Here is a 25,598-nt window from a genome sequence, read left to right on the forward strand (position 1 = left end):
AGAAAGGCACAGATTAATCAAGGACAGTCAGCATGGATTTGTTAAGGGAAGGTCGTGTCTGACTGACTTGATTGAATTTTTTGAGGAGGTAACAAAGAGGGTCGATGAGGGTAGTATGTTTGATGTAGCCTACATGGATTTTAGCAAGACTTTTGATAAGGACCCACATGGTAGACTGGTCAGAAAAGTAAAAGCTTATGGGATCCAAGGGAAAATGGCAAGTTGGATCCAAAATTGGCTCAGTGGCAGGAAGCAAAGGGTAACGATCGACGGTGCTTTTGTGACTGGAAGGCTGTTTCCAGCAGGGTTCCGCAGGGCTCAGTGCTAGGTCCCTTGCTTTTTGTGGTATATATCAATGATTTAGACTTAAATATAGGGGGCATGATTAAGAAGTTTGCAGATGATAGAAAAATTGGCCATGTGGTTGATAGTGAGGAGGAAAGCTGTAGACTGCAGGAAGATATCAATGGACTGGTTAAGTGGGCAGAAAAGTGGCAAATGGAATTCAATCCGGAGAAGTGTGAGGTAATGCATTTGGGAAGGGCAAACAAGGCAAGGGAATACACAATAAATGGGAGAATACTGAGAGGTGCAAAGGAAGAGAGGGACCTTGGAGTGCATGTCCACGGATCCCTGAAGGTAGGACAGGTAGGTAAGGTGGTTAAGAAGGCATACGGGATACTTTCCTTTATTCGGAGAGGTATAGAATATAAGGACAGGGAGGTTATGCTGGCACTGTACAAAACAATAGTTAGGCCACAGCTTGAGTGCTGCGTACAGTTCTGGTCATCACATTACAGTAAAGATGTGATAGCACTAGAGAAAGTACAGAGGAGATTTACAAGAATGTTGACAGCACTGGAAAATTTTAGCTACGAGGAAAGATTGGATAGACTGGGGTTGTTTTCTTTGCAATAGAGGAGGCTGAGGGGAGATTTAATTGAGGTATATAAAATTATGAGGGGCCTAAATAGAGTGGATAGGAAGGACCTATTTCCCTTAGCAGAGGGGTCAAAAACCAGGACATAGATTTAAAGTAATTGGCAGAAGGGTTAGAGGGGAGCTGATGAGAATTTATTTCACCCAGAGGATGGTGGGAGTCTGGAACTCACTGCCTGAAAGGGTGACCATAAGAGATAGGAGCAGTAGGCGGCCATTCGGCCCCTCAAGCCTGCTCTGCCATTCAATGAGATCATGGCTGATCTGATTTTTACCTTAACTCCACTTTCCCGCCTTTTCCCCATATCCTTTGACTCCCTTGCTGATCAAAAATTTGTATAACTCAGCCTTGAATGTATTCAATGACTCAGCCGCCACAGCTTTCTGGGGTGAAGAATTCCAAAGATTCATGACCCTCTGGGAGAAGAAATTCCTCCTCATTTCAGTCTTAAATGAGTGACCCCTTATTCTGAGACTATGCCCCCTAGTTTTAGATTCCCCCATGAGGGGCAACATCCTCTCAGCATCTTGTGCGTTTCAATAAGATCTCGTCTCATTCTTCTAAACTCCAATGAGTATACATCCAACCTGTTCAATCTTTCCTCATAAGACAACCCTTCCATACCCGGAATCAACCTAGTGAACCTTCTCTGAACTGCCTCCAATGCAAGTATGTCCTTCCTTAAATAAGGGCACCAGAACTGTACACAGTACTCCAGGTGCGGTCTCACCAGCACCCTGTACAGCTGTAGCATGACTTCCCTGCTTTTATACTCTATCCCCCTAGAAATAAAGGCCAATATTCAGTTTGCCTTCCGGATTACCTGCTGCACCTGTATGTTGACTTTTTCTGTTTCATGTACGGGGACACCCAGATCCCTCTGCACCGCAGCATTTTGTAGTATGGTGGTAGAGGCAGAAACTCTCATCACATTAAAAAGTACTTGGATATGCACTTGAAGTGCCATAACCTACAAGGCTACGGACCAAGTGCTGAAAAGTGGGATTAGGCATGATAGCTCTTTCTCGGCCGGCACAGACACGATGGGCCGAATGGCCTCCTCCTGTGCCATAAATTTCTATGACTTTATGCTTTCATTCTTATTTAAAACAAAGAACATTGCATCCTCATCACTCCACAGAATGATGTTTTTTTTTTAAATTGAAATTTATAATTGCCAGGATTTGTTCTAATGTAGGAGTGTCCAATCTGCAGCCCAAGGTTCGCATGTAGCTTGAAGTTTGGTGCTTGGAATTGGTTGTTCCTAGTGGTGGATAAATCCCAAATCAGAACACCAAGATCTGTTTGTAAAAGCAACCATAGATATCTGCAAATTAATAGGAATATATGGATTTTAACTTGGTATGTGGCCCCAGGCTCTATTATGGACTGATGTGGCCCATAAAGACAAAAAGTTTGGAACCCCTCCTCCAGTGCATCCCAAACACAGCCTATACCACTTCCATCCAGAGCAGTTGTTGTGGTAAGATATGAGAGTGAGCCAGTCCCATCTGCCAATGTCGCATGTGAAATTATTCGAGCAGGAAAGCAAAGTTCAAGTCTGTTCATTGCAGCCACACTGAAAAAAAGTTAATAAGATAGCAGGAAATTTGAGAAGTATATTTATTAGAGAAAAAACAGAAAAGTTTTACTTTTTTTTTTAAATTGCAGATTGTTGGTGACAAAATCATTAGTAATTCTGTTTCCCCTTCCCAGCAATACCAATTGAAGAATAGTGCATTTTTTCCTGCATCCTTTGTGGATACTCACAAAACATTCCAAACTTTAGCCAAAAGGGTGGACAGGCAACTGGTTCTCAACCCTTTATCAATGCTGCTTTGTAACCAATTGCTTGCTGTGCAGTAAATATTTGAAGTGACTTGCTGTCCAATCTTTCCAACTTCCTCCCTCTAGCATAGCAGAGCCCCCACTCACTTTAGGAGTGAAAACTCCTCATAACTGTCCGCATTCACAAATCTCAACGGAATCTGTATATATATTATTTTATAAATTTTCTAACCCCCTACATTTAAGAATAGTATTGCTGAAAAAGGATGTAAAACAATTTTGTGGCAATCTTACAATTCCACTATAACATTACATTCCTTAAGTCTTGCACCCATTATTCTGCACTCTGAATTATTTGCATACCTGTGCGATCAACTCACTTAGCAGCTCTTTTCTTTCCTAGAGGCAAGAAATCAAATAAAACTTGTATATTATCCAAAATAAGATGGTCAAGAAATGAATTGCAGACACATAAGGGAGACCTGAGTCTCAACTGTAGAAATACAGGGGCCTGTCAGTGCGAACAGCACGGTGAGCGGATACACAGTGTGAACTGAGTTTGGTGAGTGTGGGAGTTCGGTGAAGTGGGGGAAGGAGGTGCTGCTTTGCCTTGCTTTTCCTAACTTTTTCCCAGAGCGGCAGTGGACCTGAGAGTAGAAGTCTGAGATTGGGGAATAAAAAGCAGCAGCAGACCTGCAACAAGAGACAACTACTGTGCGACGTCACAGGTGAGGCAGGAGAGTCCGAGAGGTGAGCACAGTATAAAAGGAGACACCGAGAGCGGGAGGAGAGTCGGAGAGTCTAAGGGCAAATCATGGCAGCAGACCTCGCACCCGTGATATGCTCCTCCTGCACTATGTGGGAAGTCATGGACACAACCAGTGTCCCTGGCGACCATGTGTGCAGGAAGTGTGACCAGCTGCAGCTACTGGCTAACCGTCTTTCGGAGCTGGAGCTGCGGGTGGACTCACTGTGGAGCATCCGCGATGCTGAGACTATCGTGGATAGCACGTTCAGTGAGGTGGTCACGCCGCAGGTAAAGAGTACGCAGGCAGAAAGGAAATGGGTGACCGCCAGGCAGAGTAAAAGGACTAGGCAGGTAGAGCAGGAGTCCCCTGGGGCCGTCTCCCTCTCAAACAGATATTCTGCTTTAGATACTGTTGGAGGAGATGGCTTATCAGGGGAATGCAGCAAGAGCCAGGTCCGGGGCACCACGGGTGGCTCTGCTGCACAGGAGGGGAGGAAGAGGAGTGGCAGGGCTGTAGTGATAGGGGATTCCATTGTAAGGGGTACAGATAGGCGTTTCTGCGGCCGCAAACGTGACTCCAGGATGGTATGTTGCCTCCCTGGTGCTAGGGTCAAGGATGTCACGGAGCAGCTGCAGGGCATTCTGGAGGGGGAGGATGAACAGCCAGTAGTCGTGGTCCATATTGGTACCAACGACATAGGTAAAAAAAGGGATGAGGTCCTGCAAGGTGAATTTAAGGAGTTAGGAGATAAATTAAAAAGCAGGACTTCAAAGGTAGTGATCTCAGGATTACGACCGGTGCCACGTGCGAGTGAGTATAGGAACAGGAGAATAGACAGGATGAATGCGTGGCTGCAGGGATGGTGAAGGAGGGAGGGATTTAGATTCCTGGGACATTGGGACCGGTTCTGGGGAAGGTGGGACCTGTACAAGCGTGACGGGTTACACCCGAGCAGGACCGGGACCAATGTTCTCATGGGGGTGTTTGCTAGTGCTGTTGGGGAAGGTTTAAACTAGAGTGGCAGGGGGATAGGAACCTGAGCGGGGAATCAGAAGGGAATAAAATTGAGAGCAGCAAGAGAGGGGAAGACCCAGGGGAAATCTACAATACAAATAGTACAAACAGTTGTTCAAGAACAAGTGAAAGGGAAAAGCGTAGAGCAGCGGAAAGAAAGTGTACTTTAGGCACGACAGAAAAAATAAAAACTAGAAGGCGTAAGGCAATTAACCCAGCATCAAAGCTGTGGCAGGGGGTTGGGAACCTGAGCAGGGAGACAGGAAGGGACAGAAGGTATGGAGTAAAAGGTAAAGTGTTAAAAAAGGAAAAAGCAGGAACTAAGTGTCACAAAACATATTTGAAAGTTCTTTATCTGAATGCACGTAGCATTCGTAACAAAATGGACGAGTTAACGGCACAAATAACTACGTATGGGTATGATCTTGTGGCCATTACAGAAACATGGCTGCAGGGTGACAACGACTGGGAATTAAATATGCCAGGTTATTTAACAATCAGGAAGGACAGGCAGGAAGGAAGGGGAGGTGGGGTGGCTATGTTAGTAAAGGAAGGAATCACTGTAATACAGAGAAATGATATTGGGATAAAGGATCAGGATAATTAAACAGTTTGGGTAGAGATAAGGAATAATAAGGGGAAAAAAACACTAGTGGGTGTAGTATATAGGCCTCCTAATAGTTGCAACTCTGCTGGAAGAAGTATTAATCAGGAAATAGTCAGGGCATGTAATAAGGGAACAGCTATAATTATGGGGGATTTTAACTATCATATTAACTGGACAAATCAAATTGGGCAGGGCAGCCTTGAGGAAGAGTTTATTGAGTGTATTAGGGATGAATTTCTTGAGCAGTATGTAACTGATCCTACAAGGGGGCAAGCAACCTTGGACCTGGTCCTGTGTAATGAGCCAGGATTAATTAATAATGTCCTAGTTAAGGATCCCCTTGGAATGAGTGACCATAACATGGTTACATTCCATATCCAATTAGAGGGTGAGAAGGTTGGTTCTCAAACAAGCGCACTGAGCTTGAATAAAGGAGACTATGATGGTATGAGAGCGGAATTGATTAAAGTGGACTGGGAAAATAGATTAAAGGGTAAGACGGTACATGAGCAGTGGTGTTCATTCAAGGAGTTATTTTACAACTTTCAAAAAAAATATTCCAGAGGAAAAAAGGGTGTAAAAGAAATGACAGCCATCCGTGGCTAAGTAAAGAAATTAAGGACAGTATCCGACTAAAAACAAGGACATATAAGGTAGCCAAACTTAGTGGGAGGATAGAAGATTGGGAAGTCTTCAAAAGGCAGCAAAACATAACTAAAGGATTGATTAAGAAAGGGAAGATAGATTATGAAAATAAATTAGCAAAAAATATGAAAACAGATAGAAAGAGTTTCTATAGTTATATAAAAAGAAAAAGGGTGGCTAAGGCAAACGTAGGTCCCTAAGAGGATGAGACCGGGAAATTAATGGTGGGAAACATGGAAATGGCAAAAATGCTGAACAAATATTTTGTTTCAGTCTTTACGGTAGAGGACACTAAGAATATTCCAACACTGGACAAACAGGGGGCTCGAGGGGGGGAGGAGCTAAATACGATTAAAATCACTAAGGAATTGGTACTCCGTAAAATAATGGTACTCAAGGCGGATAAATCCCCTGGACCTGATGGCTTACATCCGAGGGTCTTGAGGGAAGTGGCAGTAGGGATTGTGGATGCTTTGGTAATAATTTTCCAAAATTCTCTGGACTCGACAAAGGTCCCGGCAGATTGGAAAACTGCTAATGTAACACCCTTATTTAAAAAGGGTAGTAGGCAGAAGGCTGGAAATTATAGACCAGTTAGCCTAACATCTGTGGTGGGTAAAATTTTGGAATCTATTATCAAGGAGACAGCAGCGGAACATTTGGATAAACATAATTTAATAGGACAAAGTCAGCATGGCTTTACGAAGGGGAAGTCATGTCTGACAAATTTGCTTGAGTTCTTTGAGGACATAACGTACAGGGTGGATAAAGGGGAACCAGTGGACGTAGTGTATTTAGACTTCCAGAAGGCATTCGACAAGGTGCCACATAAAAGATTATTGCTCAAGATAAAGAATCACTGGATTGGGGGTAATATTCTGGCATGGGTGGAGGATTGGTTATCTAACAGGAAGCAGAGAGTTGGGATAAACGGTTCATTCTCGGACTGGCAACCAGTAGCCAGTGGTGTTCCGCAGGGGTCGATACTGGGTCCCCAACTCTTTACAATCTATATTAACGATTTGGAGGAGGGGACCGAGTGTAACATATCAAAGTTTGCAGATGGTACAAAGATGGGAGGGAAAGTGGAGAGTGAGGAGGACATAAAAAAACCTACAGGGAGATATAGACAGGCTGGGTGAGTGGGCAGAGATTTGGCAGATGCAATACAATATTGGAAAATGTGAGGTTATGCACTTTGGCAGGAAAAATCAGAGAGCAAGTTATTATCTTAAAGGCGAGAAACTGGAAAGTACTGCAGTACAAAGGGATCTGGGGGTCCTAGTGCAAGATCAAAAAGTTAGTATGCAGGTGCAGCAGGTGATCAAGAAGGCCAACGGAATGTTGGCTTTTATTGCTAGGGGGATAGAATATAAAAACAGGGAGGTATTGCTGCAGTTATATAAGGTATTGGTGAGACCGCACCTGGAATACTGCATACAGTTTTGGTGTCCACACTTAAGAAAAGACATACTTGCTCTCGAGGCAGTACAAAGAAGGTTCACTCGGTTAATCCCGGGGATGAGGGGGCGGACATATGAGGAGAGGTTGAGTAGATTGGGACTCTACTCATTGGAGTTCAGAAGAATGAGGGGCGATCTTATTGAAACATATAAGATTGTGAAGGGGCTTGATCGGGTGGATGCGGTAAGGATGTTCCCAAGGATGGGTGAAACTAGAACGAGGGGGCATAATCTTAGAATAAGGGGCTGCTCTTTCAAAACTGAGATGAGGAGAAACTTCTTCACTCAGAGGGTAGTAGGTCTGTGGAATTTGCTGGCACAGGAAGCTGTGGAAGCTACATCATTAAATAAATTTAAAACGGAAATAGACAGTTTCCTAGAAGTAAAGGGAATTAGGGGTTACGGGGAGCGGGCAGGAAATTGGACATGAATTTAGATTTGAGGTTAGGATCAGATCAGCCATGATCTTATTGAATGGCGGAGCAGGCTCGAGGGGCCGATTGGCCTACTCCTGCTCCTATTTCTTATGTTTTTATTGGTTCTCGGCATTTTTAACAGTACTCATAAATGCACCACTTGTACAGTACCAACAAAACCAACATCAAATCACAAATATCCAATTTGCCCAGTGCTATTCACTTATCTCATAACATATTTATTCAGTCTGTTAAATGATACCCAGAAGTCTGGCATATAAACAAATTTTCAGGAAACACAAAATGTTCAGCCTGCTTGGCAACATGCAAAGCACCCATCCCTTAGGTCATGGCTGAAAAGAACGTGCTTCCAACTGTATGTATAACAACTTGCATTTAAATAACACCTTTAACATAGTAAAATGTCCCAAGGCGCTTCACAGGAGCGTTATCAAACAAAATTTGACACCGAGCCACATAGGGAGATATTCATAGAATCATAGAAATTTATGGCACGGAAGGAGGCCATTCGGCCCATCGTGTCTGTGCTGGCCAAAATAGAGCTCTCCAGCCTAATCCCACTTTCCAGCTCTTAGTCTGTAGCCTTGTAGGTTACGGCACTTCAAATGCATATCCAAGTATTTTTTAAAACGCGTTAAGGTTTCTGCCTCTACCACCCTTTCAGGTAGTGAGTTCCAGACCCCCACCACCCTCTGGATGAAGAAAATTCTCAACTCCCCTCTAATCCTTCGACCAATACTTCAAATCTATGTCCTCTGGTTATTGACCTCTCTGCTAAGAGAAATAGGTCCTTCCTATTTACTTTATCTAGGCCCCTCATAATTTTATACACCTCAATTAAATCTCCCCTCAGTCTTCTCTGTTCCGAGGAAAACAACCCCAGCCTATACAATCTTTCCTCATAGCTAAAATTCTCCAGTCCTGTCCACATCCTCGTAAATCTCCTCTGTACCCTCTCTAGTGCAATCACATCCTTCCTATGACATGGTGACCAGAACTGTACGCAATACTATAGCTGTTTTATACAGTTCTAGCATAACCTCCCTGCTTTTATATTCAATGCCTCAGCTAATAAAGGAAAGTATCCCATATGCTTTCTTAACCACCTTATCAACCTGTCCTGCTACCTTCAGGGATCTATGGACATTTTCTTTTTATTCATTCATGGGATGTGGGCTTCAATGGCAAGGCCAGCATTTATTGCTCATCCCTAATTGCCCTCGAGAAGGTGGTGGTGAGCCGCCTTCTTGAACCGCTGCAGTCCGTGTGAAGGTTCTCCCACAGCGCTGTTAGGTGGGGAGTTCCAGGATTTTGACCCAGCGACGATGAAGGAACGGTGATATATTTTTCCAAGTCGGGATGGTGTGAGACTTCCCTTAACAAATCCAAGCTGACTGTCCTTGATTAATCCGTGCCTTTCTAAATGACGATTAATACTGTCCCTCAGAATTTTTTCCAATAATTTGCCTACCGTCGAGATTAGGTTGACTGGCCTATAATTACTCAGTCTATCCCTTTCGCCCTTTTTAAACAACAGTACAATGTTAGCAGTCCACCAGTCCTCCTGCACCACGCCTGTAGCCAGAGAGGATTGGAAAATGATGGTCAGAGCCTCCGCTATTTCCTCCCTTACTTCTCTTAACAGCCTGGGATACATTTCATCCGAGCCTGGCAATTTATTTACTTTCAATGATGCTAAACTCCTTAATATTTCCTCTCACTATGTTTATCCCATCCAATATTTCACACTTCTCCTCCTTATCTACAACATCTGCATCATCCCCCCTCTTTTGTGAAGACAAGCAAAATATTCATTACGAACCATACCCACGTCTTCCACCTCCACACATAGGTTACTTTTTTGGTTTCTAATAGGCCCTACTCTTTCCTTAGTTATCCTCTTGCTCCTTATGTATTTATAAAACATCTAAGGGTTTTCCTTGATTTTACTTGCCAATATTTTTTCATGGCTTCTCTTCACTTTCCTAATTTCCTTTTTAATTTCACCCCTGCACTTTCTATACTCCTCTAGACTTTATGCAGTATTGAGCTCTCGGTATCTGACGTAAGCTTCCCTTTTTTGCCTTATCCTACCCTGTATGTTCCTTGACATCCAGGGGCTCTCGATTTGGGAGTCCCACCCTTTTTCTTTGAACATATTAGGACAAGTGACCAAAAGCTTGGTCAAATAGGTAGGTTTTAAGAAGCATCTTAAAAGGAGGAGAGGCGGTTAGATTTAGGGAGGGAATTCCAGAGCTTAAGGCCTAGGCAGCTGAAGGCACGGCCGCCAATGGTGGAGCAATTAAAATCAGGGATGCGCAAGAGGCCAGAATTGGAGAAGCGCAGAGATCTCGGAGATGTATGTTCCTTCATTGTTGCTGGGTCAAAATCCTGGAACTCCCTTCCTAACAGCACTGTGGGAGAACCGTCACCACACGGACTGCAGCGGCTCAAGGCGGCGGCTCACCACCACCTTCTCGAAAGCAATTAGGGATGGGCAATAAATGCTGGCCTCGCCAGTGATGCCCACATCCCGTGAACGAATAAAAAAAAGTATTCATAGTAGCAAATGGAATAATGAGTCCATTTAGTAGAATCGTGCTTTTTTTAAAAAAAACATTTCTTCAGAGCGCCTTACTTCAATGCAGCTCAATGTAAGGGCTTCGCCACATACTAGTCAAAAGGCTGCCAGTCATATAGCTTTGTCAGTTCTTTCCAGGAACATGTGTAAGTCAAGCAAAAATAGTCACTTCACTCCAATGGAAGCAAATCTTGCATTCCAACAGAATGCAGAATGCATTAGGTGTGGTAAAAAGTTCTCAATAAGCTTAAATGAGCCAAGGGCTTCCAAAGACCTTTTTTGAACCATTCTACCAAAAGGATTCATATATATAGGACATACTTCTTACAAGTAGAGGCAGATTCCTCTTCAGCTATGATTAATGCGCTTTATTAACAATGCTGTTGACAATGCCCTGCCCTTTGGCTTGACTGACTTCCTCAACTGCACGATCAAAGGAAACCCAACTACTTATATTGCTTCCTTGATCATTTGTGCTGGGAAAAAACAACTTGAAACAAAATAATAAATTCATCACAAAGCAGTGTAGCAAAGAAATACGCCACAGATAACCAAAACAACCGTTTGCTGGTTGTACTCCATGGAACCTCCACTTGTAGTGCAGGAGAGCTAATGCAAAACTCTACTGCTCGTATCCTGACCCACACCAAGTCCCATTCACCCATCACCCCTGTGCTTCCTGAACTACTTTGGTTCCTGGTCCAGCAACACTTCAAATATAAAATTCTTATCCTTGAAGCCCATGGGATTAAAGGGACAATGACAGCGTGGATACAAAATTGGCTATGGGACAGAAAGCAGAGAGTAGTGGTGAACGGTTGTTTTTCAGACTGGAGGGAAGTATACAGTGGTGTTCCCCAGGGGTCAGTATTAGGACCACTGCTCTTTTTGATATATATTAATGACCTGGACTTGGGTATAATTTCAAAGTTTGCAGATGACAGGAAACTCGGAAATGTAGTAAGCAATGTGGAGGATAGTAACAGACTTCAGGAGGACATAGACAGACTGGTGAAATGGGCAGACACATGGCAGATTAAATTTAATGCAGAGAAGTGAGAAGTGATACATTTTGGTAGGAAGGATGAGGAGAGGCAATATAAACTAAATGATACAATTTTAAAGGGAGTGCAGGAACAGAGAGTTCTGGGGGTGTGCATACACAAATCTTTGATAGTGGCAGGACAAGTTGAGAAAGCTGTTAAAAAAGCATATGGGATCCTTGGCTTTATTAATAGAGGCAGAGGCATAGAGTACAAAAGCAAGGAAGTTATGCTAATCCTTTATAAAACACAGGTTAGGCCTCAGCTGGAGTATTGTGTTCAATTTTGGGCACCACATATTGGAAAGGATGTCAAGGCCTTAGAAAAGGTGCAGAAGAGAATGGTACCAGGGAGGAGGAACTTCAGTTACATGGAGAGACTGGAGAAGCTGAGGTTGTTCTCCTTAGAGTAGAGAACATTAAGGGGAGATTTAATAGAGGTGCTCAAAATCATGAATGGTTTGATAGAGTAAATAAGGAACTGTTTCCAGTGCAGAAAGGTAACCAGAGGACACAGATTTAAAGTGATTGGCAAAAGAACCAGAGGCGACATGAGGAAACATTTTTTTTAAACAACAAGTTGTTATGAATAGAGGCATAGAGTACAAAAGCAAGGAAGTTATGCTAAACCTTTATAAAATACTGGTTAAGCCCCAGCTGGAGTAGTGTGTCCAATTCTGGGCATCACACTTTAGGAAGGATGTCAAGGCCTTAGAGATGGTGCAGAAGAGATTTACTAGAATGGTACCAGGGATGAGGGACTTCAGTTACGTGGAGAGACTGGAGAAACTGTGGTAGTTCTCCTTAGAGCAGAGAAGGTTAAAAGGAGATTTGATAGAGATGTTCAAAATCATTTAGGGTTTTGATAAAGTAAATAAGAAATTGTTTCCACTGGCAAAAGGATTGGTAACCAGAGGACACAGATTTAAGGTAATTGGCAAGAGAACCAGGGGCGACACGAGGGAATAAAAATTTCCACAGAGTGTTATGATCTGGAATGCACTACCTGAAAGAATGGTGGAATGAGGTTCAACAGCAATTTTCAAAAGGGAATCGAATAAATACTTGAAAGGGAAAAATTTGCATGGCTATGGGGAAAGAACAGGGGTGTGGGACTAATTTTACAGCTCTTCCAAAGAGTCGGCACAGGCACAATTGCCCAAATGGCCTCCTTCTGGGCTGTATTATTCTATGTATGATTCTTGTGTTCAAATCCCTCCATGGCCTCATCTCTCCCTACCTCTGTAACCTCCTCCAGCCCTACAACACTCCAAGTTGTGTTCCTCGAACTCTGGCCTCTTGTCCATCCCCAATTTCCTTCGCCCTACCACTGGCGGGCATGCCTTCAGCCATCTGGGCCCTACGATCTGGAATTCCCTCCCTAAACCCCTCTATCTCTCTCTCCTCCTTTAAGATGCTCCTTAAAACCTCTCTCTCACCTGTCCTACTATCTCCTTATGCAGCTCGGTGTCAAATTTTGTCTGATAACACTCCTGTGAAGTGCCTTGGGACCTTTTGCTACATTAAAAGCTCTATATAAATGCAAGTTGTTGTTGAGAAAAAACTAAATATGCATACCGTTGCCAATCCTTCCCTGTAGTTCTTCTCACAACTTACCAGTACCATTTATTCTTGCAGTGTGCTATATCACTTCTCACACAAGTGCAGCACTGCAAGCAAAGTAAAAACTGCAAGAGTAAGCCAGCTATTACAGAGCACAGTGGCCAGCAGCAGTGCCAGCCATTTGTGCTATAGTCTGCATACCTATTACTGACAGAATCCTTGTGCCTCAAATTATCCTACTTCAGACGACCTGTTTTGGTTTTACTTGTCTGAAAACAATCTGGAAGTTGTTACATGTGGACTTTGAAGACCATCAAATCAGGAGCTGGCTCTGAAAATAGAAACCTTTCAAAACCTTGGAGTACTTGATAAAGCCTATCTGGTCTGCACACCAATATAATTGAAACAAATATTCCCAGATTACCTTTGTTGCATGCCACATTAGTTTGGGAGGCAGTATAAACAACTGCCGACGACCTCCCCAATAACCTAAAAGGACAGAAAAATCATAGGTAAGCTATTTAAGGGGATGATGATAGCAGTTTTGAAGGGCATGGGGAAACAATGCTTGAGGAAAGAAGCAAGTTGGTGATGCCAGCAAACATTTAGCAAGGAGTGCTAGTTGAATGGAGAGCTGCTGGCCTCAGAAGGGAGTAGGTGATGGGTCTCAGAGTAAATGAATCTGGTGATGGTTGGGGTGATAGAGAAGTTCAGGATTATCCTTGGCCTCCAGAATTATTCTAGTGCAACAGAAGTTTTCAGCTGCAAAAAGGGAGAGGTAATACAAATTGAGCTGGTTAAGCCAGACCTGTTGGGTGGGCAATCAGACTTTGTGTAAGCAATGTCCACATGAATGTATGCCTCCAAATCGAGATTTTGAAGATGTCTGTTTTACTATGAGTAGCAGCAAAGCTGGGAGACAGTCCAGCATCTGGTGAAAACAAAGGCAAAGCAATTACTGAGCATGGGATCAGAAGCATTGATGTCACAGCTTGTGACAAATTATAAAGGAATGGGGAGTTAGAGAATCATGAGGAAACTAGGGTAGTGTCTCCCCTAGCTCCAAGAGGATAAGGGCAAATGGGATGGCAATGAGTAAGAGAATGTGTGTCGTGAAGATGAGGAAGTGATCAGAAATGTCCATATTGATGATCATAACCTCATATTAGCAAGGTTGAGGGAAAAGCAACGGGAGTGTTTGGGAGAGTTTATGTGCAGGGTGAAGTTGAAGTGACAAGATGAGAGAGGAGGCAGCATGGCAAGTTTAGGTTCTTGTTGAAGTCGATGATAAGGAATAGTGCACAAGTCAGTGAGAACAGTATGGCTGAGATCTTGGAAAGAAAGTAACCGGGAACTTGGGAGGGCAGCACACCACGAGAACCTCAAAAGGAGGGTCATGAGTAGTAGTAGTAGTAGTATGGTGTTCAAATGTGGAAACAGTGCCACAAGGCTAAGATGGGATCAGAGAGGAGAGCTACACTGTTACCATAACTGTTCAGGCAGGGAACACAGTACAATATGTAGCTGGGTGGTTTGCCTTTGGTGAACGGTGAGGAATGCCAAGTGAGCCATTTTTGGCCAGGATAAGATTACAGATGCAGTCCAAGGGGGACCATATTGTTGAGAGAACAGACATTTTGCAGGAATGCAGGGTGTAGAAAGAGGGGCAAGAAGGTACTTGGAGAAGTTGACACTCAGAATGCAATGAGAAGGCCATTGATGGGTGCTGTGCTGGCCATGGCAGAGGATGCCCAAGTTGCAACAGAGGGAAGCCATGCAGGAATTTGAGCCCATGATGGTGGCAGAAAAGGAGTTCAGCAAGGGACAGCTACAAATGGGATCAAAAAGGACATGTGCAATCAGGCAAGTGGGAGGCAGGAAATTAGAAAGCATAAATGACAAACACCAAGAGGAGATAAGGGAAACAGAAAGGTTAGCAAACCAGAATCAGATTCTGGCCAGAGAGGCAGAGGTGCTTGGATCCACTGTGGCAGCCAATATGCACACATAGGCAGACAGCGTAGCAGCTCTGTCTTAAGTTACCAAATGGTCTACATATGACTATTAAAAAAAAAGCTCTTTACTTTTGAGAATATTGGAGAGAGTGTGGGGCTGCTTGGCTGTGCAGCATTAAGTCCTAGGTTCAATTCCAGTCTGTGCTGAGTTCAGTCAAGGTCAGCAGATGGGACACTAAATCTGAGCTGAGGAAGGAAACATCATTCATGGTTCTCTCTCCCAATTGTTATCCAGTGAAGTCACAAAAATCTGCATATCTGGATTTCAGGTGTGTACTCAATTTAAACGTGTTGAGTCAGTGCCCTTCCCACACTTTTCTGCTGAGGCCTGAGGGAATGCTTTGAATAGGAGCACTCCCCTCACATTTCTCATCATCCTCCATCTTTGCAACAAGATATGTGTTTACCCTTTCATGAAAAAGTCATTTGTATTGGGTGAATTGGCTAGAACAGTGAGCCCCTTGCCTCCAGCACACTAAAACTATGCTGTTGATTGGTTTCAGTACTAGTGCTAGGGTCAAAACACAAAAATAACCCTGCTTGGACTGGTGCTGTAGCAGTGGCAGCAGCCATTTTAACAAAGCTGAGTGTATGCTGAGAAAAGATTTCAATGGCCGAGGACATAACAGTAAGATAGTCCTTGAGGAAGTCTTTTAGAAACATAGGCTGATGCTCTGCTCTTTCTCTTCCTCCAGTTTAATGTTGGCAATACTGAAACTCTTGGGCTTCCTCTAATGGAGCTGGGAAAGCACATCATTTAAGCCTTTTTGTGCCAGTCTACCACACCCTTCTCCACAAAGTACGCACCATTCCTTTCCCTTTCTGAGGGCAGGATTTGGGGTGGGGGGTGGGGGAATGGTAACTGGATTAAACACTAGAAGCCCCCCTACCTGCTGCAAGACTTCATCCCATACACCACATTCACAGACCACAATAAAAATTCTTGTCAGTTTTATTGGTAAAACAATCTCCATGACCACAGCTCCAATCGTGGACAGTCACTAATGCAGAATTGTACAATGTCCTTTATCTGCATATACACAGCAGCCTGAGAAACTGGACTCAAATTGGAACTACAAAATACTCGAGAAAGTAATGATGTGGAGATGCCGGTGATGGACTGGGGTGGACAAACGTAAGGAGTCGCACAACACCAGGTTATAGTTCAACAGCTTTATTTGAAATCACAAGCTTTCGGAGCTTTACTCCTTCGTCAGGTGAAGTGAAGAGTTGCATAAAGGCACAGCATATATAGTCAGAGAACAATGCCTGGTGATAAGTGAGGGCCATATCACATCTTCAGAATATTCCAAAGCACTTCATAGCCAAATAATTATTTAATGAAATGCAGACACTTATGTTGACAAATATGGGAGCCAATTTACACACCGCAAGGTCCCAAAAACAAATTAGATGAGTGGCTGGTTATCCACTTTTGGTGGCATTAAGGAAAGAATGTTGACCAGGACCACAGTGGCATGGGAATTTTTATATCTGCTTGAAATAGCAAATGGGGTCTTGGTTCGACATCTCATCCAAAAGACAATACCTCTGACAACGCAATACTCCCTCAATACTGCACGGAAGTGTCAGTCTAAATTAGGCGCTCAAGTCTTGAGCTGGTGCTTGAACCCACAGCCTTCTGATCAGAGGCAAGAGTGCCAGTAGCTGAGCCAAGCTTACTTACAAATAGAATGGGTGATTGATGTCTCAACATTAAAACACATAAACTGAGCATTATACACATAATACTGAACGAATGTTGAGGAAACATGTTTTTTAAGTTTGAGGTTTATATGTTCAGACCAATCTCATGGAAATAAAAATAATATATGCAGGGACTTTTGTACACTGTCACATGCAACAGTCGGATACAAATTTGAATCCACATTACCCCCCATGCTGAATTTCTTATGTCACAAGAGATGCATTGAGTGGAAGCCAGATACAATCACACTGAAAAGAAAGGATAAGGGGAAAAAAACAAGTTATCTGGGCCATTGTGCAGCATCTCCTAGCAACTGAGGCATGGAGACAGAACAATAAGAAGGCTTACTTCCAAAAAAGTAAAACAGATCCATTCATATTTTAAAAAAATACTAAGAACAGAATGTACATATTTCATGCAGTCAGGAATAACTTGAAACAAAGTTTTTGTCTGTAAATCTGTACACTGCATGTTTTCCAAAAGATGCTTTTAAACACATACAAGTAGTGTAAGTGAAAGTAAATGTGTCAGTTTAGCTCAGTTGGTAACTCTCTTGCCTCAAATGCAAGGTTGTAGGTTCAAGCCCCTCTCCAGGAGCCAAGAATCGAAGAATTGCAGTACTGAGGAAATGTTGCACTTTGGAACAGGTATCTTTTGGATCAGACCTTAAATGCCTGCCTGTTCCACTGGATGTAAAAAAACACTAAAACAAACAGATTGTTGGAGTTTATTCAACATCATTTCAGTAAAGGATAGGTGGCACACCATTTAAAAAGTATAATGCTGATCATGTAGGATAAATAGTTACCGAAAACCAATAGTTCAGATTCAACAAAAATGACCCAAAATAGATTAGTAAATTAAAAGTAAAATAATGAAGAAAAGTGACCGCTACAATTCCTGCAGAGAGAAAAGGCACAGGATTTACCAGGATGAAAATAAGAAAATGCAGAACCAAGTTAGAAGAGTGATCAGAAGGGCAGAGGGAGCTAGAAAAATGCACTGCAGCAGAGGTTAAACATAATTTTAAAAATTCAGCACTATAATAAGAGGGTAGTCAGGGAAGAGGTAAAAATGATAAACAATCCAAATAGAATCAAAAGTGAGGATGAGTACAGAATAATTATTGTGAATGACTACTTCTTCCAAGTACTCACAAGGGAAGACATGAATAACCTATCCAAAGAGGTAACCAAAAGTAAAATCAACAACTTTGATAAAAAATTAGACAAAAGTCATAAACAGGCAAGAAGGACTCAAAACAAATTGCCAGGAATAGATGGTATTTATCCCAGGTTGCTGAAAGAGACTAGGCAGGAGATTTGTAAGGAACTGACAACCATTACAAGGGAGTCATTGGACACTGGAGAGCTACCAGTGAATTGGAAACAGGCCAATGAGGCACCCATATTCAAAAGGGGGGATAAACCCAAATGGCAATGACAGACCCATTAGTGTCACCTCCATGCCATCTATAATAATAGAACCAATCAAAAGCAAACATTTCTGTGTAAATAACCCAGTGAACAGTAACCAACATAGATTCAGAAGGAGAAAATCATGTCTGACCAACTTCCTTGACTTTTTTGAGGAAATAATATTCCACTTGAGCAAAGCCTTCCAAAAGGCATTTGACAAAACCCCACATGAAAAGCTATTAGCCAAATTCAAAGCTGTGGGAATTCAGGGCAAACTAGAATGGATAAGTATCTGGCAGAAGCGCAGAAAGCAATGAGCGCTTGTTAGAGGAGTTACATCAGGGTGCATTGGGAGGGAAGAAGTACTGAGCAGGGTGTCCCAGGGCTCAATGTTGGGATAGCTACTTAAATAATCTGGACTTAAAAACTCAATGTAAAGTGGTGAAAGTTGCAGATATACCAAACTATGGATGGGCAACAGGGCAGAATCAATGGCAGATGAATTTTAATCAAGACAAGTGCTCCACTCAAGATGAAAAAATAAGCAACACATTTACTCCATGAATGGTATTGAAATAGGGAAGTAGAAAGAGATCTGGAAGTGGACTTGACACTAAACATGCTCAACCACCGCAGAACAGCAAACAGAACCAATTGAATGGTAAACTGCACAGCCAATACAGTAGAATACAAATCAGAAGCAGTGACCAAATTGTATAATGGTCTGATCAGACCTCCAGTTCGGGTCACCAACGTAGACATTTGGGCACTGGAGGCAGTGCAGAGAAGAGCCATGAGGCTCATTGCCTACTACCAAAGAGTCTACGGTATGAGGCAAGACTGATGAGACCTGGGATTTCCAGCCTGTTTTAGCCCAGCTCGGAATCAAATAGGACAGAGTCAAACCAGACAGTGTGGCTGGGAAGCGGGATGGAATCAGTGACAAGGGTGCAAAGATTGTGGCAGAGGGCGAAGACAGTGGCTTTGGTTTTCCCAAGGAAGAAATTATGGATCATCCGAGACCGAATGTCAGACAAGCAGTCTGCCAACACAGAGGCAGTGTAGGGATATGTGTGAAATGTGGTGGAGAGGTAGAACTGGGTGTTATCAGTATACAAGGTGGCAGGACAAGTTGATAAGGCTGTGAAAAAAGCATATGGGATCCTTGGCTTTATAAATAGAAGCAGAGTGTACAAAAGCAAGGAAGTTATGCTAAACCTTTATAAATCACAGTTTAGGCCCCTACTGGAGAATTGTGTCCAATTCTGGGCACCACACTTTAGGAAGAATGTCAAGGCCTTGGAGAGGATGCAGAGGAGATTTACTAGAATGGTACCAGGCATGAGGAACTTCAGTTATGTGGGGAGACTAGAAAAGCTGGGATTGTTTTCCTAAGAACAGAGAAAGTTAAGGCTAAATTTAAACCACGTCTGGATGATGTCGTCAAGCGGCATTACGTAGGAGAGGAAAAGGAGGGGGGTCCAAGGATAGATCCTTGGGGTCTCCAGAGGTAATGGTGCAGGGCTATTTCTGGAAATGCTCTGGCTATGATCAGTTAGCTAAGAGTGGAATCAAGAGAGGGCAGTCCCATTGAGCTGGATAACTGAGAAGAAGCATTTGAAGAGAATGGTGTGGTCAATCATGGCAAAGACTGCAGAGAGGTCGAGCAGCAATAATGCATCATAGTCACAGAGGATATTATTTTTGACTTTGATTAAGGCCATTGCAGTGCTGTGGCAGGGGCAGGAATCTGATTGCAGAGATTCAAACATGGAACTGCAGAAAGATGGGCATGGACTTGGCAAGTGACATTATGTTCAAGGACTTGAGAGGAAAGGGAAGTTGGAGATGGAGTAGAAGTTTGCAAGGACAGAAGGGTCGAGGGGGATACTTTGAGGTGATGGTGGTTTTGAAATGGAAGGGAACAGCACCTTAGGAGAGAACAGTTTACAATGTCAGCTTGCATGGGGACCAGAATGGGAAGTTGATTAGTCAGAAGTTTAGTGAAAATGGAGTGAAGGGAGCAGAGGGCAGGTCGCATCAACACCATGAGCTTGGGGAGGGGTGATGAAAGAGAATCTAGAGATATGTGGGTTCAGGGCTAGGACAGAGAAGAGCCTGGGGCAGGTTGCACTTGATAGGCAAGGGAAAGGGAGGGGATGTAACAGAGGCAGCTGAACAGATAGGTCTCAGTTACAAAGAAGTTACAATTGTTGGAGGCAAGGGTAGAGGGGTTTAAGGAGATGCTTGGTAATGGAGAAAAAAAGAGGCCTGGGGTCATCATTGCTATCCGGAACGATCCTGGAATAGTGGGAGATTTCGGCCGGGAAAGGTGGGGGGGGGGGGGGGGGGGGAAAGTGAGGCCTGATCGTGGTTGCTATATTTCAGCCAGATCTGGTCTTGGATAGCTAAGCCAACTGTGCGCACTCAGGTCTGCGTCCCTTAGACTTGTGCGAGCAAAAATGGAGGTCGTACCAGGGAGAGTGTAAAAGTTTTGCTGGGGACAAGGACATCAAACGTGGGAGTAAGAGTGGTTCAGCCAATTGACAGCTGTAGAAGTATTGTGGCGAATGGAAGGCAAAGGCTAGGGAGTTGGGAATTTGAATGATCAGTTGCAAGTGACTTGCGGCTGGGGGGGGGGGGGGATTTTTTTTTTTTACAAGAGGCAGACGCAGAAGGAAGTAGGGCTATGAGTGGTGAGGGATACAAGGAAGTGGTCAGAGATGGCCTAGTCAGTGATTGCCGTGAGCCATGGCTCAGTGGTAGCACTCTCGCCTCTGAGTCAGGAGGTTGTGGGTTCAAGCCCCACTCCATAGACTTGAGCACATAATTCAGGCTGGCACTTCAGTACAGAACTGAGAGAGTGCTGTGCTAGCGGAGGTATTATCTTTCAGATGAAACATCTGCCCTCTCAAGTGGACATAAAAAATCCCATGGCACTTTTCGAACAAAAGCAAGGGAGTTCTCCCAGTGTCCTGGCAAACATTTATCCCTCAACCAACATCACTAAAAAATAGATTTGGTCATTATCTCATTCCTATTTGTAGGACCTTGCAGTGTGCAAATTGGTTGCCATGTCTCCTACATTACAACAGTGACTACACTTTAAAAAAAGTACTTAATTGGCTGTAAAGCACTTTGGGACATCCGGAGGTTATGAAAGGCGCTATATAAATGCAAGCTTTTTCTTTCTTCTTTATTGAGATCATGGAAGTAGAGGGGCCATGGGAGATGGCAAGGTCAAGGGGGTGCAGTGAATATGGGTAGCAGAGTTTATATGAAGAGGTTCAAGGAGGGCAGTGAATTCAGAGGAGAAGGGGCAAGGAGGGCTGAGATGGAGACTGAAATCACCGATGAGTCGTCGCTTGGTGCAAAAGCTGAGATGGGAAAGGAGGGAAGAAACTCAGGGTGGGGCTGATGTTTTGGTAGAGAACAAGGATTTTAGAGTGGTAAGAGGGATGGCAGTAGACAAGGTTCTCAAAGGAAGAGAAGGTGCCAGAAGAAACCAAGGTACGACTTGGTGATAAGGGCTACATCACCACCATGGTGGTTTAGGTGGGGCAGGTGGTGAAAAACGTAGCCACCTGTAAACCAATTTTCAGTCAAAGCCAGGATGTCAATGCAAAAGAACGAACTTGCATTTATATACCAGACTGTAGATGGCAACAGGCTTGTTCATATGTGAATTATATTCCGGAGGGAAGTGTGGTGCAGTGATTGTTGTCCACTGACAGAGTCCAGGGGGCAGTGATGGGAAGGAGGTTGGTGAGCTTATCCCCCATAAGGTACACTGATGAGGTGATCAGAGAGAGGGGAGGATGGGGTAGTTGGGCTTGCTGCATAGACTAGTACAGGAGTGGGGAACAGTGGGAGTGAAACCAGATGATCAAGAGCAGGGATATCCAGGAAGAATAGGTTAGATAGATGAATGAAGCAAAGGCAGGGGGGGGGAAATAAAGGAATATGGCAACAAGGTGGGTACATGGAATCTGATCTATTGCTCGCATTAAGGATAAACAACAGGGATTGTTGGACCGAATAGCCTGTTTCCGTGTTGTCATTTCTATACAATTCATACCCAACAAGCAATTTTTAAAAAATCATTAATTTATTACTTGAGAATTAACTTGAAAAATCTGGATATTTCATACACACCAACATCAAATTAATTTGATATCACAAAAATATGCACTACATTTGTTCTCCACACTGGATCTTTAAGTTTGTGCTTAAAACATACACCTTAGACAAAATACAACAATTAATTAACTTTTCACATCCAAATTATGAAAATATTTTAATGAAAATTCCTAGATTCATGGGTACTTCCAAAAGGGACCCTGCATATGGACTGGCTTATTCTCTCAGTCCCTCCCCTCCCCTATCCCCACCTTCCAAGTGTATTCCAATTAATGTCTTTACATCTTAGACAAGCTACTGTTACCATTTCTCGCTCCTCTATTGCTCTTGTGCCAATAGGCAACCATATTGTCCATTGGCACAAAGCAGGCACATCTGCTCCATGATGACTCCTTGGCATGAGCAGTCTTGCCAGCTCCCATACCACTCATGGGCACAGGCAGGCTGGTCTGTTTCCCTATCACCACTTTTGGGTGCATACTGACTGGTCTGCAACTCAATTATCATGACAGAGTACACACTGACTGGCCTTGATCTCAATAGCACCTAGGCACTGAATAACCTGTGCCTCATTGCTCCTGGACACTGACCCATTCCAGCACCATACATCATACCATGGGTATGAATCTGTTCTGGACCTACACAGAATGACTATTCCATAACCTTCCTGGGCACAAAGCGCCTGATATATTTCACCATCATTCCTGGGCACACAAGTTCTTCTCTATGGTTTCTGGATACATACTAACTGGCTTACACCTCTATCAATCACTGCCTGCCCTGCTCCCCTATGGTTCCTGAGCACAGACTCACTGCCTGCCCTGCTCCCCTATAGTTCCTGAGCACAGACTCACTGCCTGCCCTGCTCCCCTATGGTTCCTGAGCACAGACTCACTGCCTGCCCTGCTCCCCTATGGTTCCTGAGCACAGACTCACTGCCTGCCCTGCTCCCCTATGGTTCCTGAGCACAGACTCACTGCCTGCCCTGCTCCCCTATGGTTCCTGAGCACAGACTCACTGCCTGCCCTGCTCCCCTATGGTTCCTGAGCACAGACTCACTGCCTGCCCTGCTCCCCTATGGTTCCTGAGCACAGACTCACTGCCTGCCCTGCTCCCCAATGGTTCCTGAGCACAGACTCACTGCCTGCCCTGCTCCCCTATGGTTCCTGAGCACAGACTCACTGCCTGCCTTGCTCCCCCTATGGTTCCTGAGCACAGACTCACTGCCTGCCCTGCTCCCCTATGGTTCCTGAGCACAGACTCACTGCCTGCCCTACTCCCCTATGGTTCCTGAGCACAGACTGAATGTCCTGCCCTGCTCCCCAATGGTTCCTGAGCACAGACTCACTGTCCTGCTTCCCTACGGTTGCTGGGTTGGGCTGACTACTAATCACTCTGCTGAACAACACTGCCCGAGTGTCATTCTTTTCAGCCCTTCCCAATTCAGCCCACTCCCTGTAAATATTGACACGATGCTGCGCGCGCCGTCTCTACCTCCACCCGCTGTACCTTGACCACGCACTCTGAAAGTACAGGAACACCAGCCGGCTGTTTAAGTTCAGCGATGGCAGCTCATTCCAGGGAAGCCCCTAACTCCGTACTTCCACATTCAGTCTATCAGTCACTGTCGGTGTCGCTGTTTCTGCTCTCTCTGTAACTCCCCTGACAAAGCTCGGGAGCAGGTGTATAACGTCACTCACTCCGTCTCCCCGGACTCTTTCCTCCCATCAACACCCGGGAGCGCGCAGCTCCTCCCAACCGTCAGCGGCCGCACGAGCCCTGCCAAGAGCTGCGCGCGCACTGTCACTCCAGCGGAGGCGGTATGGCGCATGTGCGTGGAGTTCTGGAAGTTGTAGTCGCTATGTGTAGATGCGAGGATTATCGGAGAATGAAACTTTCTTCAATTTTAATTCAACTTCCAAAATTACCGTACTTCACCAAGACTGTGAGCACCTTAACTTATTTTCTGGCCGCTGCCAATGAACTGGCCATCGTCGTCAAAAAAATGAACATAATTTATAAAGCGCGTTTAAGGTCCTCATAAGAACATTAAAAAAATAGGAGCAGGAGTAGGTCGTACGGCCCCTCGAACCTGCTCTGCCATTCAATATGATCGTGGCTGATCTTCATCCTCAACTCCACGTTCCCGCCCTTGAATATACTCAACCACTGAGCATCCACAGACCTCTGGGGTAGAGAATTCCAAAGATTCACAACCCTCTGAGTGAAGAAATTTCTCATCTCAGTCCTAAATTGCCGACCCCTTATCCTGACACTATGCCCCTAGTTCCAGACTTTCCAGCCAGAGGAAATGCCGCTCAGCATCTACCCAGTCAAGCCCTCTCAGAATCTCGTATGCTTCAGTTAATCAGGGAGAGCCAGCATGGATTTGTGAAAGGTAGGTCGTGCCTGACAAATCTGATTGAATTTTTTGAAGAGGTGACTAAAGTAGTGGACAGGGGAATGTCAATGGATGTTATTTATATGGACTTCCAGAAGGCATTTGATAAGGTCCCACATAAGAGACTGTTAGCTAAGTTAGATGCCCAAGGAATCGAGGGAAAAGTACAGACTTGGTTAGGAAGTTGGCTGAGCGAAAGGCGACAGAGAGTAGGGATAATGGGTAAGTATTCACATTCATAGAATCATAGAAGTTACAACATGGAAACAGGCCCTTCGGCCCAACATGTCCATGTCGCCCAGTTTATACCACTAAGCTAGTCCCAATTTCCTGCACTTGGCCCATATCCCTCTATACCCATCTTACCCATGTAACTGTCCAAATGCTTTTTAAAAGACAAAATTGTACCCGCCTCTACTACTGCCTCTGGCAGCTCGTTCCAGACACTCACCACCCTTTGAGTGAAAAAATTGCCCCTCTGGACCCTTTTGTATCTCTCCCCTCTCACCTTAAATCTATGCCCCCTCGTTATAGACTCCCCTACCTTTGGGAAAAGATTTTGACCAACTACCTTATCTATGCCCCTCATTATTTTATAGACTTCTATAAGATCACCCCTTAACCTCCTACTCTCCAGGGAAAAAAGTCCCAGTCTGTCTAACCTCTCCCTATAAGTCAAACCATCAAGTCCCGGTAGCATCCTAGTAAATCTTTTCTGCACTCTTTCTAGTTTAATAATATCCTTTCTATAATAGGGTGACCAGAACTGTACACAGTACTCCAAGTGTGGCCTCACCAATGCCCTGTACAACTTCAACAAGACATCCCAACTCCTGCATTCAATGTTCTGACCAATGAAACCAAGCATGCCGAATGCCTTCTTCACCACCCTATCCACCTGTGACTCCACTTTCAAGGAGCTATGAACCTGTACTCCTAGATCTCTTTGTTCTATAACTCTCCCCAACGCCCTACCATTAACGGAGTAGGTCCTGGCCCGATTCGATCTACCAAAATGCATCACCTCACATTTATCTAAATTAAACTCCATCTGCCATTCATCGGCCCACTGGCCCAATTTATCAAG

General features: G+C 44.1%; 1 protein-coding gene across 3 annotated transcripts in view; it reads right to left on the reverse strand.

Annotated features, from left to right (window-relative positions):
• LOC137341719 (tyrosine-protein phosphatase non-receptor type 3-like) overlaps positions 1 to 23,822 on the reverse strand; it is a 234,329-nt gene extending 210,507 nt beyond the window's left edge. For 2 of the 3 annotated variants that reach the window (XM_068005163.1, XM_068005147.1), the window contains exon 1: positions 23,605 to 23,822. The gene's annotated coding sequence lies outside the window, so the exon portion shown is untranslated. The remainder of the gene's footprint in view (positions 1 to 23,604) is intronic. The other variant, XM_068005156.1, reaches the window with a different exon arrangement.
• Between the last annotated feature and the right edge of the window lie 1,776 nt (positions 23,823 to 25,598).

The sequence above is a fragment of the Heptranchias perlo genome, chromosome 2 (assembly GCF_035084215.1).
Source record: "Heptranchias perlo isolate sHepPer1 chromosome 2, sHepPer1.hap1, whole genome shotgun sequence".
In the NCBI taxonomy this organism is placed as follows: Eukaryota; Metazoa; Chordata; class Chondrichthyes; order Hexanchiformes; family Hexanchidae; genus Heptranchias; species Heptranchias perlo.